At 41.6% G+C, this 17,482-nt stretch overlaps 1 pseudogene across 1 annotated transcript in view; it reads left to right on the plus strand.

Moving 5' to 3' along the window:
• LOC147017313 (tumor necrosis factor receptor superfamily member 6-like) overlaps window positions 1-16,657 on the plus strand; it is a 60,237-nt pseudogene extending 43,580 nt beyond the window's left edge. Inside the window, exons 4-9 of the transcript XR_015049438.1 lie at window positions 5,359-5,452; window positions 5,579-5,710; window positions 10,599-10,709; window positions 10,948-11,043; window positions 12,954-12,976; window positions 15,771-16,657. The product of XR_015049438.1 is annotated as a tumor necrosis factor receptor superfamily member 6-like (transcript). The remainder of the gene's footprint in view (window positions 1-5,358; window positions 5,453-5,578; window positions 5,711-10,598; window positions 10,710-10,947; window positions 11,044-12,953; window positions 12,977-15,770) is intronic.
• The last annotated feature ends 825 nt before the right edge of the window (window positions 16,658-17,482 follow it).

The following is a 17,482-nucleotide window of genomic DNA, read 5'->3' on the forward strand; positions in this document are numbered from 1 at the left end:
GTTTTTATTCAGCAAACCAGTACAGCTTTTACAACACACATTTCTGGGAGAACCTAATATAAAGGTTCATCGTAGAGGTTATGTTATTTTTACAAAATGACATGACCTAATCAGATCGAACTTGATTCATGGTTTGGGAGGATTCCTTCTCAGTATTCATCTCATTCTATGTCTTGCTCTTCAATTGACCCACCATCATCTGCATTGTCATTGACTATGAATTGGTTATAGAATGCATGGTGAACTGGGGGTACAAACTGCAGCAAGGTCTGGAGGTCCCTCAACTTTAGAACAGCTATTTCTCTGCCTTGTGGGTACAAATCTGGCAGAACCAATGAACCTAGATTAATATCTCTGATTCTGTGGACCACCAATACAACTTAAATCTATACACCTGAAAGGAACATCCTCATTGTTACTATACTTGAAGAAAATTTTAGTTGGTGCTTCACGCTTAAAACACAACCAGTGGATCTTCAGCCACTCCACTTTGAGACCCTCAGTATTAACTTTTCTATTGACAACTACTTTCTCAAGTTGTTCAGCACTCTTCAAATCTGATTGTTGTGGCTTTGTCAATCCAAAGGGTTTCTTCTGTTTTGCTTTCTTTACAACATTCACCTTCAATTGAATTACATACTTGAACACTTTAGAATACAAATCACCTTCTTTGCACTTTGAAACCCTTCTGTTTCGCAGTCGTTCAATATGTTAAATAAAGTGGTGTTTCAGACTGCTTTAATGGTGATATACTTCCAGAACATTTTTTTTAATGATCTTTAACATCTATCTCATCCAAATTGAAGTAAATACTGTAATTTGGGACATGGATATGGGGAAAATTCTGTTTAGCTTTTTCTATTTCAAAATCTTTGTCCGAATCCATCTAACTATGCCCACTGACAAAAAAATTTTGGTGAACAATTTCTACATCAAACAGAGGATTTTGAACAACATGTAACCAGAACAATGAATTTTTTATGTTTCTATTCTGGCCACCATATGTATCTGCATATGCAATTATGCACTTCTTGGATTTGTGTGAAATCAAATGCTAATTAAGACAAGAAGCAATCTCGTTCGGACCTCGGGACCCTTGACTTTCGTCCCACATGTACATGAATCCATTCTGCTGCTCTGCATCGTGAATGCCTAAATTGTAAACCCACATCTGACGTTTATAATACACTACACCAGTTGTCAAAACAGGGGTTGGTAAGGTTTTCTGCAGATCATAACAGAACACAGTCACATCTTCAGTTTTTGTCTTCTCACAGTCCGTCTTGTATCTAGTTTGTGCAGCCTCTGTCCGTCGTAAATGCAATTCCTTTTCATGCTCCTCCTTGCCCAGTTTTACAGCATCCCCAGGTTCTTTAACTTCCTTTATTTGTGCAGCAAGGATGTCACATGTTTTGCATGTATCCTTTAGAGGCTGATGAAAACTTAAATGTGCAAAAATCAGTGTCGAAGATATTCCTGAATTTCCAATCTGAGACTGGTTCAACAGAATCTAAGGTGTACCTTCCCTTGTAAAGATCATAGAGCTTGGTTTTGGTCAACCCTGGAGCTAGGTATTTCCTGTTGACATGACGTGCACGAGTGTAGTGAGATTCATACTGGGGTATCTCACCAATAAACGTTTTCAAATGATTGATTCGTTCAGCCTCGGTTTTATTCCCAGGTTCATGCTGACCACGTTTATCAGGTATCGGACTACCTGCCTCAACTGCATTTGCCAGTGCCCTACCAAGATGCCCATTAGAAATGGAGAATGTGTGCAGGAAAAAAAACTTTGCAAACTTCCACGTCCATTCCACTTTAATCAGAACAGGTTCGTGTCATTTCCTTTGGCCTTGGCAATGTTGGACCAACCATTTGCCCAGGATTACGGTCCCTTCTGTCTCGTTTGTTGTGTCATTTCACTGCAGTTTGTTTTTACCAGTCCAACCAGAAATGCATTCTGTGCACTCCAATCACCCATGTTCCAGAAGGACTCGTGCAGCTGTAGGCGCCTGACTTCAGAAATTTTCTGAACACAACGTTTTTCACATCCACAATCCACGTGTTCCAGTTTCTTTCTTGGAACGTGTTGATTGGATCATGACGTGTCATCTTCTCCAGCATTTCTCCGTCATTTACGGATATTCTTCTTCCATTTACTTGTGTGACGAACACGGCTTCTGTCACGTTTTGTCCCTACACCTGGATTATTCGGATCACCATTTTCTACACCCGTAGCTTCTGCAGCTCCATCATCAACAAGACCATTTTCTACTTTGTTTTTCGGATTAACATCTGCAGGCCCACTTCCATTACCTCAAATGTAAAAAAACATAACCTTAGAGAGTTGTACAGACTTGGAAAATGACCATTGCTGGATATGGCCTTGAGGTGCTATAATGGGCCAACCCACACAAGTTCATAGAAATCACGAGGCTCTTTCAAAATGTATTTTAAGTTCTTTATCCTAAAACTGTAGGCTCATGGTATGTAACTAAAAAGAAATACACAGTATTTACATGGTAAATGGCCTATTTTTGTTACTCCATAGATAGTTTTAACACCTTATTCCTCTTAGACTATTGGCCAGTTACATCATTTGCCAATTGCCAGAGTGGGCGAACCCACAACACCAAACGTCGCCACTGTTTCTCAAAAAGTAATCAATAAATGTAAAACTTACTGTTTTCTGATGAAGTGCCATCATCTTCTGATTCATTTGGGTGAAAATCTGGGTCCTTGTCATCATCTACTTCGTCATTGTCGCCAATCATAGCCTCCAACTCAGCATCTGATAGATACCTGGCAGCCATGTTTACATGGAATCATGGGAAAAATGTGGGATGACCCACTTTGTCTCTGGCAAGTCAGATGCACGTCACCAGAGCCAGAGAGGTTTTCTGCTTATAAAATTAACATAATTTATGAGATGGGGTTGGCCCATTTTGGCAAAGAAAGGGCTAAGTTTTGTGCACCTACTGACATGTATAACTCAATTTTGCAAAAATTGTGGGATGGCCTAGTATGGTTGTTAGGTACTGCTATATTATAGCATGATGTTTCAAAAATGTCTTGGGCCAGATATGTTCTCATGGATCAGGTATTATGGGGTGGAGGTATGCACTCTACTGAGTGCTCTTCTAGTTTAAATTAAAATCTTCAAGAATGCTTTTTCACCTGGACAGTTTTCTTGTGAATGAAACTATCAACTTGTGAATGTACTCGGGTGTTGTTCATTCTTATTTGATAAAAGGTTGGAATTTCCTTCGTGTTTGCCTTTTATTCTCTTCATTTCCAAAACCATTAACTATATGAGGAACAATTGAATATCACAACAATGTAAAACTTGTCCATAAAAAAGAAAACCTGACATACCTTTCTCTATTTAAAGTTTCTTCGCAAGGGTGATACTGTTACGAATCTGGAAGCCATTTGCACACAGACAGCAGTCCTTAAGCTTAGTTATTTCGATAAGTATGTGTGTATAGTTAGAATCCATCCCCTGTGTCTAATGGGAATTTCATGTGTGCGCTGCGAGATATTTTGTAGTTAGTTTTCATACATCTACTACAACAACAACAACAACAACAACAACAACAACAGCGGCACCGTCGCTCACTCAACCCGGTCGCCATTGCCCACGTGTTTTTGGCTGAAGGTGTGGGCGGAGCTTACATCGCCTCAGATCGAGGCTCCGCCCCGAGGAAGGGCATGGAACGTTTCCTCCAGCCAATGAGCGAAGGGCGTGCATCGCAAGCGCGCCCCAGCCAATGGGAGGCCAGCGTGCCGAAAGCTACTGCAGCGCCTCTTCAGGGGGCGGGCCTCCGAGACGCCTCGACACACCCCCCGAGACGCCTCGTCCAATCAGGAGGCTGACCACCTCAGGGGCGGCCTCGCTCAGCCAGATGGGATGTTCGCCCCTCGTCCAATCTGGAGGCGAGTTCCTCAGAACGGTTCCCTCTACCCACGGGGGATGGGAAGGATACGAGGAGGTGGCGAGCCGTCGAGAAAAGAAAGAAGGAGAGAGAGGGAAGAAACCTCGTATTGCCTGCTGGCGTTCTTGTCTACCCGTGGGTGCTCATCTCGTCTGGTCCGTTCCCTTGCTGGCTGGCGTCCGTTGCGTCATTCCTGGTCCCTGGTGCTTGGTGCTGCGTTGTGGTGGCGGGTTTGAGTCCCGCCACCAGACACACTTGACCAGACCGCATGAGGGGGACAGGTGCAAGGATAGGCCCCTGCCCTCTGCTCGCCTTTCCCTCCCGAGCTGAAGTCCCAAATAAAGGCCGTGGCCACCATTTCTTTGGGTGTGTGTGTGTGTGGTGCCAGTCTGTTAAGTAGAACTGTTAAGTGCTTTTCGCTCACTGTACATTGCCTGCATTTCTTTTATTCAGATAACTCTGCTCTTTGTGTGCTCCCCTCCCCGATTATTGTTTTTAAATAAATCCCTGTGTTAAATGTACCAGCTCGTTTTCTGTGCTTTCTCTCATTGACCCAGCAAGGTGTGTATTGAGAATTAGTGAGGCCGTCGGTGCCGTAAATTGTTCATTTGGTCCGGGGCGGCTTTGGTAACTTCCGCTCGGTTTCGCCGGATCCGAGTCGGTAACAGCGACTTGGTTCGGACAAAGTTCTTTGTCTATACAAAATGTTTGAGATTTTAAAATAAATCATTTCAAGAAAAAAAAAAAAAGATAGCTCCAGCAAACTATACCGCTGAGGTTGTTTGCATTGATCAAATTTTCCCGAAGAGTACTTGACTGAATCGGGAATTGATGTTTAATAATTTTTTCGTTGCCCAATTTGAATGAAACTTGATATTGCACACCGCAGGACAATGGTGAGTGAGGTGGGCCAAAATTTTTTGCCTTATCGTGTACCGTTTTGGCTGTATTTTGGGTAAATATATTCATACATACATACATATATATACAAGAGCCTGGTGAACGCAGTGGTTTGGGCAGTGGCTTGGGATCCAAAAGGTCCTGAGTTCAAGCCCCGTTGAGCCACTGAATTAATACACCAGGGGGTTGACTCAGCCTGTCATCCTTCCGAGGTCGGCGAAATGAGTACCAGTATACTGGGCCGGTGTATACCCTGGTTAAAATAGGTGTACCATATCCCTGTGTCGTAAGAGGCGACCAGGGTTGCGTCAGGAAGGGCATCCGGCGTAAAACGTGCCAAATCACTATGCAGATCATACGGATGATCCGCTGTGGCGACCCCTAACGGTAGCAGCCAAAAGAAGAAGAAGAAGACATACATATATACAAGATGAGAGTTTTAGTAATATATAGATAATTATTAATTGTACAAATACATTATCAAAACGAATCGACGTTATAATCATTGTTTTTAGTTTTCCAGGTTTCACATTTTGGAACAGAAAGTTCACCTCCATGTCCAGCAAATCAATTCTTTAATGATGCGGATGGGGTTTGCTGTGAATTTTGACCCAGGGGTGAGTTCCAATATCAATTTTATTGGTGTTTTGATATCAATTCCATTGGTGTTGTAATATCAATTCCATTGGTGTTCCATGTTCCTGGAATTTTTCAATAAATCCAACTCGTTTTATACTTCACAGGAACATACATGTCTAAACCCTGTCACCATCCTGGAAGTAATTCTTTGTGCTTCCCTTGTAAAATGGGGAAAACTTACATGGACGAGCAAAGCAACATGACAATGTGCAAGCTCTGTACTGTTTGTGACCCAGGTAAACTATTCTACTCTGTTTATATTTACACTTAATTACTCAAAGTATAAGCACCAACACAACCAAGTATTAAATTAAGGGAAATAAAAAAAATACCATAAATGGTGATTGATCCGCCATAGAGAGAAGAGAAGCTGAAGATTCGGACCTGACTGTCCGATGAAGCAAGTAAGGCTCAAAACATCAGCTTCTCTTCTCTTTTTTGGCTGGTGGATCAATCACCATTGAAGGTATTTTATTTATTATTTGTTTCGATCTCTTTTGCCACCCACACAGAATGCTAATCTTGTGTTGAGATTAGCGATTACATTCTTCCAAGTATGAAATGTACATTTTTGATTATCATTTGAATTTTCATCCACAACTCCATAGCTGGTTGTGTTGTGTAAAGTTGTGGAGTAAGGTTTTAAAATTCAGTTCAATTATGACAACATGAAGTAACGAGCTGGTTGGCCTTTTTACAAAGAATGGATATCTACCTTTGCCATCAAAGGTGTATGTTTGTTTGTTTGTCCATCTGTCTGTGGGCAGGATATCTCAAAGACATGGACTGATTCAGATAAAATTTGGTGGCTCGGTTGGGTGTGTAACGGCGGTGAATTGAATGGAGTTTGGTGAAGATCCAGATCTCGATACTAGAATTTAAGTAATTCTTCACCATTGAGTGATGGACACAAAAGCTATTGTTACAGAACCAGGGTTCGGGGTTCAACAGTTAACAGTTCAACAAATACATACATTTACAAACAACACCAATAAATCAATGCAATTAATGGGCATGTATGTTGGGCAAAGATACAGTAGAGCAGATCTAAAGGCCCGGTCACACCTTGACGTTTTAGCCAGCGATGGCAACGTATTAAAATGTATGTAAAACGCTGGCTTACGTTGAACTTTTGATGTTTTTTTTTTAAAGATTCGGACGTATTCATAGCGACTTGGTCTTGTGTATAACGCATTGGTAACGGACACAGAACGTTTCGTTGTGTTATAGATAACTTATACCAACGAATGCTGAACCTGTTGTCGGCCTACACAACCGATGCCCAACGATAGTCTAACTTAGGCATAGCGCGTTGCACGCATCGCTGACGATGTCGTGACGTAGCCTATTAAAAGGCTGACGCACAACGATTCGAATCATAACTGCCGTAGAAATGGAAGTGTCAACATCGCGGTCACACCTTGGCGATCTTGCCAGTGTATGCCGACCTAAGAAAAATGTGTCTAAAATGTTGGGGCACGTCAAATACGGTATGAGTAAGTTTGGTATACGTGAGTACAACGCTAAAGTACGCTATCATACGTCGTAGTAAGTAGAGTACGTCAAGAAATTTTAAACATGTTCAAAATTTTACGACGTACTCGGCGTATGACACACGTTCCGCATGTGATGGGGATAAGTTTTACACACGATATGTGGACGCTTACACACGTCCACAAAGGCTACTTATAAGCTACTCATAAGTCGAAACACGTCGCGGTAATGTCTTTTTTACGTGAAACTTATTTCTAACTTATTTTTGACGTGCTTTGAACCAATTCTTTACGTAGTTCCAACACACATCGACGTATGTAGACGTATTCCAATGACGTCTTCCGGTTGACAAAAAAAAAATTAACGTGTTTCTAGCTTACAACTGCCATATAAAGACGTGTTCCCAGCGGTTTTGGGAATTGGTATATAAAAATGCTGCTCATAAAAGGGGAACCCAACAGTGTTTTCGAGTCCTTTTTGAGTCGATGTCCATGTCAGCAGTAACAGTATCAGTATGAGTATCAGTATTAGTATTAGTAGTAGTTTGTTCATGTTGGCAGTAGTAGGTGAGTGTGAGGGGGAGGGTGTGGGTTATGATGGATCGTCCTTGCGTTTAACGATTTAACGATTTAAATGATAAACTCAACGATTTAAATGGCTGCAACTCCACTATTGAAAGTAGACGCTTGCGCTCAACAATTGGATTTTTTTTACACTCAACGACTTTTAAACGGTACCACTCAGCTATTTTCATTGTTTACAATGAACGATTTAAATTGCTGTCACTCGCCTTTGTTTTTTGACGCTGGCGCTCGGAAATTTTAATCGTTTCTATTGAACGTGCTAAATCGCTCAAACCCCACTATTGAAAGTAGACGCTTGCGCTCAACAATTCGATTCTTTTTACACTCAACGACTTTTAAACGGTACCACTCAGCTATTTTCATTGTTTACAATGAACGATTTAAATTGCTGTCACTCGCCTTTGTTTTTTGACGCTGGGGTTTGGAAATTTGAAGCGTTTCTTCTGAACATGTTAAAACGCTCAAACTCGACTATTTTAAATAGACGCTGCCGATGGACAATTGGAATCATAGCCAAGCTAGACATCGAAGTGTGAACATCCTCGTCATGCCGAATAAAAGTTTGAAGAATGCTGCAAATAAGTGTCCTGGCCGTGGCCGTGGACGCTGACGCAAGGACGATCCATTATACCGACGTCTTTCAGCCTATGAGTAACTTAAAAGTAACGTCTGTCGATGTGTGGCAACGATCGCGTAACGTGCCAACAACACGTTAATCATAGGTTAGAAATAAGTTTCGGGTACGCTAAACATTACCTCGGCGTGTCTCAACTTATGATTAACTTACAAGTAGCATGTGTTGACGTCTGTCAACGATCGCAGACCGTGCATACAACTTGTGGCCAGCGTAGCGGAACGTGTGAGTCATACGTCGGCATACGTCGTGAAATTTCAAGCATGAAAAAATTTGAGGACAACCAAAAAGTACAACGTTTAAAGCCAACGTACAACGACGTATGGCAGTGTTTTTCAGCGTGCTCTCAATGTTATCAAAACTTACCCATAACGTATTCAACGTGTGCCAGCGTTTTAGAAAAAAATTCAAAAATCGGCATACGTTGGCTAAAACGTCAAGGTGTGACCGGGCCTTTAACCTGTAGTACTTATCTTCCCCTTCAACAGTGTTAATTATTTACCTAAATATAGGACATGGCACCATCACACGGGGGAAAAGCAGAGAAGAAGAAGATAGAGGAAGAGCAGAGCATGGTTACGGCTCCTCGCTTACCCGACTCAACAAGCGGGTTTACATTGGTCCCAGTTGCAAGGAGGAAAGGGGAAATGCGGTGGGAATGTCGGTGCAGTGTCGGATATCGTGTAATGCTGGAGCTACCAAGTCGGGGGACCACGTGTTCCATTTGCCGAGATTGATCGGCACACCGCTCGTGCTTTGGAAAACAGGGATAGCTGCAGCCCTCATAGCTTAGACGAGCAAATGCCAGAGGCTTGTACAGACTTCAGGCAAACAAACAGCAGAGGTTCTCGCTCAGTGATGGCTTGTTCAGGGCAGGTTTTCACCAACAATTCGTTCAAAGCGGGCTTCCCCAGTGGCTCGGCTCTGGGGTTCGTCTGGCTGGCTTTTATGGAGCAAGAGGCAAGGCAGCGCCAGGATGTCCTGAGGTTCCTCCTACCCGCTCTTGGGCTCAGTTAATTGGTTTCTGGCTCACAGAGACTTCCATTGACTTCCAGAAAAGTTTCCCATGACCGACCAGTGGACACCCTTCTGGAATAATCTTCGGAGGTGGAACTCTACATTTCAATTGTGATTCTGTCTTTTTATGGTAGTAAATGTCTGTGTGTGTTTCAAACGAGTAAAATGCAGGGGAGAAAAGGAAAGGAATTTATTATGCTCCACACTTTGAAAGGTATATTACAGCGATTTGGAGGAAATAGGGTGAATGATTTGGATATTGGACAAAGACTAAGGGTTCCTGAGGGGAGCACAGGAGATAGAGGTTGGAAAGCGAAAAGATGAGATGTTGGAGTTTTTTTTTTAATACATTGTCGAGGCTCGTATGAGACCGAACACACAATGCACGGCAAGGGGGTATGAAACAAGAGGGGCAGGAGAAGGAAGGACAAAACAGTGGGGAACAGATTTTTTTTAATCTTTAATTAAAAAACGTTTTTAATCCCAAGTCTTTTACTAACCGGCTGTGAAGGCTGACAACCATTGAACACAAGGTCGTTTAGAAAGGAATTTGATATTTGACCATGATCCCATCAATAACTCACCCTTTAGAGCTGGTCCACAAAGACTTTTTGGCCTTAATTGGAAACAACAACCAACTCTTCTCTCAACTGCAGATCTTCTGTGACTGACGTATGTAAGAGAGTTTAATCACATTTTGTTTCTTCAGACAGAGTCAAGGCTTGTGGAAGAGCTCAAACACAAAACGGATCAGGACGCAACATAAAAGGAACAGTAGAAAGAGAAGGGGGGAAATCAAATGCCTACAGCAGGACCCGGGTAAAAAGACAAGGACAGACAACAAGGGATGTGCAGGTATGGTTGAGGGGTTGGTGAGAATGTAGGAGGTGGATAAGGATACAGAAGCAAAATTGGGGTGGAGGGTGGTTTAATGGGTGTGGAAAAGATCTTGGTTTTGGATGGGCATTATCTGATATGGTGGTGAGTCTGTCTTGAAGACCTGGAGGGAAAAATGAGATTGAAGAGAATGTGGAAGTTGGTTGCACAGTTGGGGAAAAAAAGAGGAACGAATGATTTGATTTGAGCATCTAGGAATGAATGATTGTGAGGAATGATTCTGGATCTAGTTCGTTTCACGAGAAGGGGGTTGCCGGTGGACCGTTATGATATGTGGTGCAGTGAAGAGTTAAAGTTTCTTGTTGTCCAGTGAGTCAGATTGTAATTGATCGTAATCTGATTTTAGAACCTTGTGAAGAAGTTCTACATGAAAAACACATTTTATACACATGAGGGGCGTTCAAAAAAGTCTCTGAACAACATACACATGATGATCAGACGTATGTCAATTGTTCTATTTTTTTCATTATCTATCTCTTCACTCACTCTTTTCCACAGAAATTGAGGTTGAAGAGGGAGAGTGTAACACAGGAAATGATCAACAATGTGTTTGCCGTGAAGGTTTCTACATGAAAGGGAATGAGTGAGTGATGGAGAGCACTGCAGGAAGTAAGGAAACGATGTTCGTGTTTCGCTGGAGATGTTAAATGTTGAAATTGGAGGGAATGTGAAGTTGAAAGATAAACAATATGGAAAACATTGAAATGCCTCTCAATGTGTTGGGATTTTTTTTTTTTGAGGAATTTACAAGTAAAATGAAATATATCAGCCTGATGTTCTTTCTCCTGTTTTGAAATCATCATCCCTGGTCTAACTAATGAAACTGCTGTTTAACATCTTTCAATAGGTGAAACTGTTCCTACATCCATCAAGTCCCTTCCATGGTGGTTTTGGGTCCTGCTAATTGTGACACTCCTTATCATCTTATTCATTTTCCTTTTTGGTAAGTCTCAAGTATAATGTTATTATTCATGGGAACGGGGATGTTCTCAGTGTGAGTATAAATAATGTTGAGCATAAATATTGTGACTCCGATTGAACTTCTGAAAACATTACAAACAAAAGGTGAAAATGAGAGTAAAACACAGGAAGAATTAGAGAGTTCATAAAATACGTTGCCCCATTTCGTGTTAAAGTATTTACTTCAATTTAGATGAGATAGATTTTAAAGATCATTAAAAAATATATATTCTGGAAGTTTATCACAATTAAAGCAGTCTGAAACACCACCTTATTTAACATATTGAACTACTGCTAAACAGAAGGGGTTCAAAGTGCAAAGAAGGTGATTTGTATTCTAAAGTGTTCAAGTATGTAATGCAATTGAAATAAAATAAAGATTGTGAAATTTGCATAAATTATTTACTTAATTCCCAAATTTACCGCAGTTTTGACTCAGCGTCTACGACATCACCCTATCGAGCACGTTACATGATAGGTATTCGTGCCTGTTGAACGTATCCATCTTCTTCTTCTTCTTCTTCTTCTTGCGTATGGCAGCTTAGCTGCCGGGGTAGCTATCATTTCTTGGAAGCGCGACTATGTCGCTGATGCAGTGCCCCTCTACCAGTACACACTGGTATTCATTTTGCCGACCTCGGAAGGATGGCAGGCTGAGCCAACCCCCTGGTGTATTAATTCAGCGGCCAACATGGTCCCGAGGATCCCAAGCCGCCACCCTAACCACTAAGCCAACTTTGTATGTCTGTATCCAGGCTTTGTCTGTGTCCATTATGATGTCCTAAAAAACAGTAAGTTTCCTGTTTGGAATGATTTTCAATTTTGTTTGACTGCCGCACAGACAGACAGTTAAAATATCTCACTCCTCGCTGCACATGTGTGGTCGGGACAAATTCAGAGGCAAAGTACTGTTAAACGTCAGGTTTGGTTTCCCATTCATGGTCCAATCCGTATTCAAAATACAACATTACATTGAAATGAGTTGTTCCTCGATCATAAACTGATGTTTCTCGACAGACAGATGAATGGACATTAACAAATTGCTTAGCCCTGCTTTTTGCTTCACGTGTGTCAGTAATAAAACCAAAAACATCAAGTCTAAAGTATCTTTATTGCTTTTGACGTCCTCAATTCTATGAATTTACAATCAGTGATCAGATTCCAGAAATGACAAAAGTAATAATATATATTGCAAGTTAAATATAAAATATAATCCTCCCTCCTTTTCCTGTTTGTTCATTTACTTGCTTGTTGTATACAACTGTGGACCCCATTATCCCACCCCGAGTTTTTGTTGGCTTTGGTGGTGTGTTGCCTGTCACACACCTGACCTCACTCTTGCATGAACCTCCAAATTGTATATAAATGGCTTGACATGATCGCCTGGCCTCCATGAACCAGCTCGCCCAGCCGGCGTGACAAAACAAACAACCATCTCAAGGCATAACCACTATCAACAACTCAACTTCACTCAATTCGACATCAGAAAGAAACACGTGTGCACTTCCAGCACCACAACTAATGTATAAGATCTGTTTTACAGTTTACCTTGGAGAAATATAATCACATTAATCCTCCAAAATAAAATCCTCACCCTCAACTTGTACAATCACAATAAAGTTTCATTTGTACATCGAGCCTAATGGATCACACCTTGTTCTTGATAGTCATGTGAAATGAAGGTTAAAGTTTTGATATTTTATCAGGAAATGTCAACTGAATGCGATTGGAGTATTTTTTTTTAATCATCTCTTTCTGATGTGATGTGATTAATAATATCATCCCTGTGAGTAGATGACGGGTTTAACAATCCCATGTTGTGCTGATTATGCTTTCTGTACAAGGAATGTGAAAAACAACTTTTTAATCTTTCTTCTTTTCTTCTCTTTTTAGTGAAATGATGGTTTTGTCCACAGGTAGGTCTGGATTAATTTCCCCTCGTTATATTATTTAATATCTTCACTTCAATGGCTGTGTTGATGAAATCTGGAAAACAACATTAATTAATCTGGTACAGCGACGGATTATAACTTTGTATGGGGTTTTGAATTCACTATGAATGTGCAGCAACTCGCTGTATAGTTTCAGAGAAAGCACAAGTCTGTGATACATTTTGTGACTGGAGTTTAATTTTAACTTGGGGTTTTCCATTGTGAAGTTTTCAATTCTCTCAATTCATGGCAAATTAAATGCATTGTATTGGTAAATTATATGATTTGATGTGCATACTTTGTGGATGAGCCATGTATCTTCCACATAAAAAGGGAAAAATATTATTCAACTTTGTCCACATATTAGTTACGAAGTTATCAAGAAGAGAAAGTTGTGAGACAGGGGTGCCAGCCCAAAGGGGAGAGCAGTACTCCATCAGGTTGCGAATGAAGTTCTTGTAGGTTGTCAAAAGTTCAGATTGGCCAAGGAAGGATGACACGATGGAGGATGTCCAGTCGGCAGCTGGCTTTAGTAGCCATATTGGCCATGTGATCTGCCCAAGAAAGATCATGACTGATGGTGAGTCCCAAAAGTTTGAGTGACTTAACCTTTTCAAGTGGTTTTTTTTGGAAGTGGATGGGAGGGTTTGTTGGATGGTCCTTTCAGAGACAGGGTGAGTGTGAGAGAATTGCATCGGTTCAATGACATTCCAAGTGTTGAACCAGCTCCTGATTCCATGAAGATCTGTAGAGATGGAAGAAGCTTCTGCATGCCTGTATGTTGGATGAGAAATGATATTGCCGAGGATCAATCATCAGCAGGATTTTCCAGGGAATCAAAGATCATGAATACAAGGAAGAGGACTGGGCCCCAGATACTGCTTTGGGGCACTCCAGCCTTGACAGGGAAGGATATGAGAGGCTCCTGTTGAGAGATACACTGACTGTGTGAGTTGAAGACGTCGGTGATCCATGAGAGATAGCCTTGGATGCCAGAAGCAGAGAGTTTGGACATCAAGGCAGGGTGTCCGACTGTATCAAATGCTCAAGATATGTCCAAAGAGAGCATGGTCTCATGTCTGAGTTTGAGCGTTTTCATCCATTGTTGGGAGTGCAGAAGCAGCATGTTCGGGGTATAATCACAGGGTCAGAAACCAAACTGATGATCTGAGATCAGGCGGTTGGAGAAAAGGAAGGATTTGATGCCATCTCCAATGACCTTGCTGATAATTGGAAGCAAGCAAATAAAGGTGTCATTAAAAACTTCCGTTATTGCACTGATGTTGGCTAACTTCCGGGCAGAGGGAAACTGACCCAGAAAGAATGATTGAGTGAACAGAGCAGAAAGGATGAGCAAGAGCAGCAGAGCAGGTTTTGGGGATACATACACTGATGCCTTCTATTCTGGGCATGTCACATAATGAGTCGAGTTTTGCCAGAAACCTATCCACCTTCAATGGGAAAGACTTACGAGAGGGGAGGGTTGTATCGATGTCGGAAGTGAGGGATCAGGTCAACAATATTTCGGAGCAAACGCAAAATTGATGCTTTCAGCCTTCTCACGAGCAGTGTCAGCTATGATGAACAGCTGTGGTGCCACAGTGGGGATTGACCCTTTTCAGGTTTGTTTCAGGTTTGACAGAAATGGTCGTTCCAGCAAATATGATGTGAACAAGATTGATGAAGAACTCGACCGACATGCATAAGATGTCGAAATAAATTTGAATGAACATTTTCTTGGAAGTGTAAGTAGAGAGCAGGTCAATCTGCTTAAAGAAGGATGAAGTTTCATGTGATTTGTACATTGATCACTGCAATCATTTATTTCATGATCACAACCTAGATTAACATGTTAACCTTTCTAAATAGATCCTCCTTTGAAGGTTCCTCTATCTCCATTTATATCTCCTCTGCTGTTCATTCATCCATCTGCTTATTGTTTATATTGTCCCATTCTTCCATTGTCAATCTGTGACCTTATACCCCCTTCATGTCACTCCTCCATGAACAGAGGACTTTTCAACTGCTTTCAGAAAAGGCTTCACTTTTTAATTTTGACGAAAAAAAATGTAAATTTCCAAAACACATTGGTGTCCACTTAGCATGACAAGTTTATACTGTGCTGTTTTGACAAACATCAATTATTATTCCACCACATGTGGGCGATGGAGGTGCGAAGAGTGTCCCTAATGTGGAATGGAGAGTAGGTAAGCTCTTTAGCTGCCTCAGTGGACTGGGGGTGCCATGTGTGAGTTTGCAGGCAGGTGGAGCCACACTTCCCAACCACAATATTGTGCAACGGCACAGAAGGACATTTTGAGGGCTTGGCCCTAATTTGATGAAGCACCAATGCACAAGATGATGTATTGGTTGTGTAGAACCACAGTGGGGGGGGGGGGGGGTAATGTAAAAAGAGAAACAAGTTTTTGGTGAAGCTAGGATAGAGTTGGGATGCTCCCCCTTGATACCATTGTGTGCCTGCAGCCACTGGAATAATGGAGTAGGGTAATTGGATTTTATGTGGACCCATTGTGTCCCAAATGGTTAGTATCGGGGTAAGCACGCCCTCCCCCCCCCCAATCAGGCTATTTCGCCTCGCCTTGTGGTGCCATGCCACCTCATTAGTTTATCACCGAGTGTGTTTCACTTTTCCTCCCAGGAGATGGGATAGTTAGCGGGATTAGTGGACCCAGGAGGGATAGATTAGCTAGCAGCGTTTAGAGGGTTACAGGAGTCAGGTTAGAGTTAGGTTTACCACCCTTTTCCATGCCTCCCGTAGGACCGCAAATCCTGCTTGAGGGAAAAGGACGCTGCATCCTGCTTGCCATCATTGGTGCCATTGAGAAACCATCAGTCATGTGTCAACTGTCAGCCATTAAAGACTGCTGCAAACCTCTGTAAATGTAAATAAATGTAAAGGACTGCTGTAAGGTTCCTTGTGGCCACTCCACTGCTGAAGTTCACTGTTCAGAGACCAGTGTGGGAAAGTTGTACATAAAATGTCGTGTTTAAACCCACCTGGAAGTGTGTTTTGGAATTAATATTGAATTTAGATTTGGATATGGGCGTCATATGAATGTGAGGAGAGTTACACAATGTGTTCAGTTTTATTATTTTTCTTAAGAAGGCGACGTGTATGTACAGACGGACGGAGTTTAAAATGTTTTTTTTCTTATTTTTTTTATCCCTGTGACAAAGTCTCCATCCCCTGGGGAATGAACCGGGAGTAAAATCCAAAAACTCCTTGTATATTCAAAGTCCCCCAATGGTGATTGCATTTCAAAGTTTCATTAAAACATGTTTTAAAATGTGTCTGTAATTGCATTTTTTGGTAATTTGACCTTACCCCAGTGGGCTGTGCTAAAATGATACTGCTCCTGCACATGCATGCTTGCCATGTGGTGATCACACCAAGTTTGGTGAATTTCTGCCCCACCATTCAGGACGAGATAACGTGATGGACAGACATACAGACGGACGGAGCTGATAACAATATCTCCCCTGTGTTTTATTTAAAAAGCGTGGGGATAATGAGATTGCGATGGAGCAAACTTTTATTAATCCCAAAGCAATCAGCAACGCTGAAAACTCTCTTTATTTCCCTTTAACCAGAAAAGCATAAATTATTTTTCCCCACAAGGCTGTATCTTGCAACATCGAGTTGGTTCCAACTGTGAAGACTCCGTTCTCCAGCCCGGTATGAAGAGAGTCAACAGAAGAGGATTCACCAAAATGCAGCTTTATTGAAGAACCACATGCCAGCAGAGTTGGTGTTGGCAGCCCAACCGACAATGGAGAGCTCCCAAAACCAAAACTGAGTTTTACATTCAAAAACTCTCCCTTATATACAATCTATCTCTCATTCCAATCTATTTCTGGTTATACTTTAACCCTAATTGGTGTGACAAGAGCTCATTTTTCAGGGCCTAACAGTCGTCCCTCTCCCATGTACAAAAGTTTGATCACTGTGGGATGGTTGCAGGACAAACAGAAATCCCTTTTAAGTTCACATAAATCTAAAGAGAAAGACAGGTCTGGCTTTGGTATCACAGTGAGAGCCCAGCCCTCGTCACAGTGAATGAACCCAGCTTTATTAGTTTCTCAGAAGTGGAATGTGGGTTGTGCAGTCAGGTGCAGCCCTGTGCCAATGATGGACTGCCTGGCAGCATTTACAGACTATCACCATTTTAACCTAACCAAAGGCCCAAGATTGGAATGCTTAGGAGAACCTAGATAACGTTTTCCTTGGGTTGCTATCACTGAAATAACACAGCCTGCGTCTTTAGAGGGCATTGGGTGGATTGACTTGCTGGGACACCGTGCCACTAAAAGACAGAGTTTTACAGAGTATTTCAAAGTGGGTTCGAATCCCTACATCTAACGAATATATATATATATATATATATATATATATATATATATATATATATATATATATATATATATATATATATGTATTAAGTATGGATCGGATGTGACCATAACATAGCA

This window comes from Eptatretus burgeri, chromosome 11 (genome assembly GCF_056783735.1).
Source record: "Eptatretus burgeri isolate ZD-2024b chromosome 11, Ebu_testis_v1, whole genome shotgun sequence".
Taxonomy (NCBI): domain Eukaryota; kingdom Metazoa; phylum Chordata; class Myxini; order Myxiniformes; family Myxinidae; genus Eptatretus; species Eptatretus burgeri.